Consider the following 3717-nt stretch of genomic DNA (forward strand, 5'->3'; position numbering starts at 1 on the left):
GGCAATTCTGGACAGGCTGAAAATAGATAAGTCCCCGGGACCTGATGGGATTTATCCTAGGATTCTCTGGGAGGCCAGGGAAGAGATTGCTGGACCTTTGGCTTTGATTTTTATGTCATCATTGGCTACAGGAATAGTGCCAGAGGACTGGAGGACAGCAAATGTGGTCCCTTTGTTCAAAAAGGGGAGCAGAGACAACCCCGGCAACTATAGACCAGTGAGCCTCACGTCTGTAGTGGGTAAAGTCTTGGAGGGGATTATAAGAGACAAGATTTATAATCATCTAGATAGGAATAATATGATCAGGGATAGTCAGCATGGCTTTGTGAAGGGTAGGTCATGCCTCACAAACCTTATTGAGTTCTTTGAGAAGGTGACTGAACAGGTAGACGAGGGTAGAGCAGTTGATGTGGTGTACATGGATTTCAGCAAAGCGTTTGATAAGGTTCCCCACGGTAGGCTATTGCAGAAAATACGGAGGCTGGGGATTGAGGGTGATTTAGAGATGTGGATCAGGAATTGGCTATCTGAAAGAAGACAGAGGGTGGTGGTTGATGGGAAATGTTCAGAATGGAGTACAGTCACAAGTGGAGTACCACAAGGATCTGTTCTGGGGCCGTTGCTGTTTGTCATTTTTATCAATGACCTAGAGGAAGGCGCAGAAGGGTGGGTGAGTAAATTTGCAGACGATACTAAAGTCGGTGGTGTTGTCGATAGTGTGGAAGGATGTAGCAGGTTACAGAGGGATATAGATAAGCTGCAGAGCTGGGCTGAGAGGTGGCAAATGGAGTTTAATGTAGAGAAGTGTGAGGTGATTCACTTTGGAAGGAATAGCAGGAATGCGGAATATTTGGCTAATGGTAAAGTTCTTGAAAGTGTGGATGAGCAGAGGGATCTAGGTGTCCATGTACATAGATCCCTGAAAGTTGCCACCCAGGTTGATAGGGCTGTGAAGAAGGCCTATGGAGTGTTGGCCTTTATTGGTAGAGGGATTGAGTTCCGGAGTCGGGAGGTCATGTTGCAGCTGTACAGAACTCTGGTACGGCCGCATTTGGAGTATTGCGTACAGTTCTGGTCACCGCATTATAGGAAGGACGGAGGCTTTGGAACGGGTGCAGAGGAGATTTACCAGTATGTTGCCTGGTATGGAGGGAAAATCTTATGAGGAAAGGCTGATGGACTTGAGGTTGTTTTCGTTGGAGAGAAGAAGGTTAAGAGGAGACTTAATAGAGGCATAAAAAATGATCAGGGGGTTGGATAGGGTGGACAGTGAGAGCCTTCTCCCGCGGATGGATATGGCTGGCACGAGGGGACATAACTTTAAACTGAGGGGTAATAGATATAGGACAGAGGTCAGAGGTAGGTTCTTTACGCAAAGAGTAGTGAGGCCGTGGAATGCCCTACCTGCTACAGTAGTGAACTCGCCAACATTGAGGGCATTTAAAAGTTTATTGGATAAATGGCATAGTGTAGGTTAGATGGCTTTTGTTTCGGTGCAACATCGTGGGCCGAAGGGCCTGTACTGCGCTGTATTGTTCTATGTTCTATGTTTTAAAACTCAACACAATACTCCAGGTATGGCTTCACTAACACCTTATACAATTGCAGCATAACCTCCCTAGTCTGAAACTCCATCCCTCTAGCAATGAAGGACAAAACTCCATTTGCCTTCTTAATCACCTGTTGCACCTGTAAGCTAACTTTTTTGCGACCCATGCACTAGCACACCCAGGTCCCTCTGCAGCAAATGCATGAACTGCCAAGCCAGTGTGGGGCTCATGGAGTCATGTACCACAGAAAGCGGCCCTTTGGTCCTTCTAGTCTGTGCCGGTCATCAAGCACCTATCCATTCCAATCACCTATCCATTCCAATCACATTTTCCAGCACTTGGTCCATATCCTGAGCCACAAAATACAATGCATAATAACAAGTTGCAAACCACAGCAGAAACCATTGTGGATTGAAATGGAAGGCTGCCTTTGCTAATGGTTGGATTTTCAGCAAATGCAACAGGACGTTAATGCATCACAAGTTATAAACATGGTCAGCACCACCTGAAAGGTGGAATTGAACCACTCTGTCACTAGACAGCTACAGGTTTGAAGCCTGCACCCCAGACCACTGAGGGTCATCCAGGCAGGGAATGATTGCTGGCCATGCTTTATATAAACCACTAATGTCTTCATCACATTTAGTGTGTGGTGATTTATTTTATATATTTTTTAAAAATCTCTCTGACCCTATTATTCCACAACACTTCAGAGTCTAAACTGAAATCACTACAGTAAAGATGTTTCAACTCATTTCACATGAAGAATGCCTCCAATCCATCACAGTCTGCAGACTCATATGCAAACGTCACACTTTCTGATTGGACAAGGTCACCAATTCTGGAATGTGCTGATTCCACCCACACATACTCATTGTTAAGTCAATGAGGATCGTGTGATGGATGACAGCCGTACAACCAAAGACATTTTGGATGGTGAAACGGCCACTGGCTCATGACCACCTGGGTGTCCACACGTCTGTTACAAGGACATCTACAAGTGAGGTATGAAGATGGCAGACACCAACACTGACAACTGGAAGACAGTCACTGGTGGCCGTAAACTCTGGAGGCTGACTGTTTGGAGGGACATTGGAAGAGACGAGTAGAAATGGAAAGCTAAGCTGGCCGAGTAGAGGGCTCTGGGAAAACAGGGACCACTGAATAGTCGAACTTCTCAGCCCACTGTCTGTTATTTTTATTGTTGATGTGGAGATGCCGGCGTTGGACTGGGGTGAGCACAGTACGAAGTCTTACAACACCAGGTTAAAGTCCAACAGGTTTGTTTCGATGTCACTAGCTTTCGGAGCGCTGCTCCTTCCCCAGGTGAATGAAGAGGTATGTTCCAGAAACAAATATATAGACAAATTCAAAGATGCCAGACAATGCTTGGAATGCGAGCATTAGCAGGTGATTAAATCTTTACAGATCCAGCGATGGGGTAACCTCAGGTTAAAGAGGTGTGAATTGTGTCAAGCCAGGACAGTTGGTAGGATTTCGCAGGCCAGATGGTGGGGGATGAATGGAATGTGACATGAATCCCAGGTCCCGGTTGAGGCCGCACTCATGTGTGCGGAACTTGGCTATAAGTTTCTGCTCGGCGATTCTGCGTTGTCGCGCGTCCTGAAGGCCGCCTTGGAGAACGCTTACCCGGAGATCAGAGGCTGAATGCCCTTGATTGCTGAAGTGTTCCCCGACTGGAAGGGAACAGTCCTGCCTGGTGATTGTCGCGCGATGTCCGTTCATTCGTTGTCGCAGCGTCTGCATGGTCTCGCCAATGTACCACGCTTTGCACTGAGTGCTGAATTTGGTGCTTTTTGAGTGCGATAGTGAGAGTTTGGTGACCGAGGGAGTTAGGTGAGGAGGGAGTAAGGTGCTCCTTTCATTTTGTTTCCGACATTTCCGCAAAGAGTGAGAAGAGAGCCAGGAGTTTACAGGAAGTGTAGCTGACTGGGAGCAGAGTCGGAGGGCGGAGATCTAGTTAGTCCACACAGCAGCTATATTCTGTAAGGTAAGAGGGGATGGAGGCTAGGCCAGTTACATGCTCCTCCTGTAGGATGTGGGTGGTGAGGGATACCACCGGTGTCCCCACTGACTATACCTGCGGGAAGTTCACCCAACTTCAGCTCCTCAAAGACCGTGTTAGGGAACTGGAGCTAAAGCTGGA

General features: G+C 47.3%; 1 non-coding gene across 1 annotated transcript; it reads right to left on the reverse strand.

Annotated features, from left to right (window-relative positions):
• Positions 1 to 2052: 2052 nt before the first annotated feature.
• trnastop-uca (transfer RNA opal suppressor (anticodon UCA)) lies at positions 2053 to 2139 on the reverse strand. Its single transcript has one exon. It is a non-coding gene; the product is annotated as a tRNA-Sec (tRNA).
• Between the last annotated feature and the right edge of the window lie 1578 nt (positions 2140 to 3717).

This window comes from Scyliorhinus torazame, chromosome 4, assembly GCF_047496885.1.
Source record: "Scyliorhinus torazame isolate Kashiwa2021f chromosome 4, sScyTor2.1, whole genome shotgun sequence".
Lineage (NCBI taxonomy): Eukaryota > Metazoa > Chordata > Chondrichthyes > Carcharhiniformes > Scyliorhinidae > Scyliorhinus > Scyliorhinus torazame.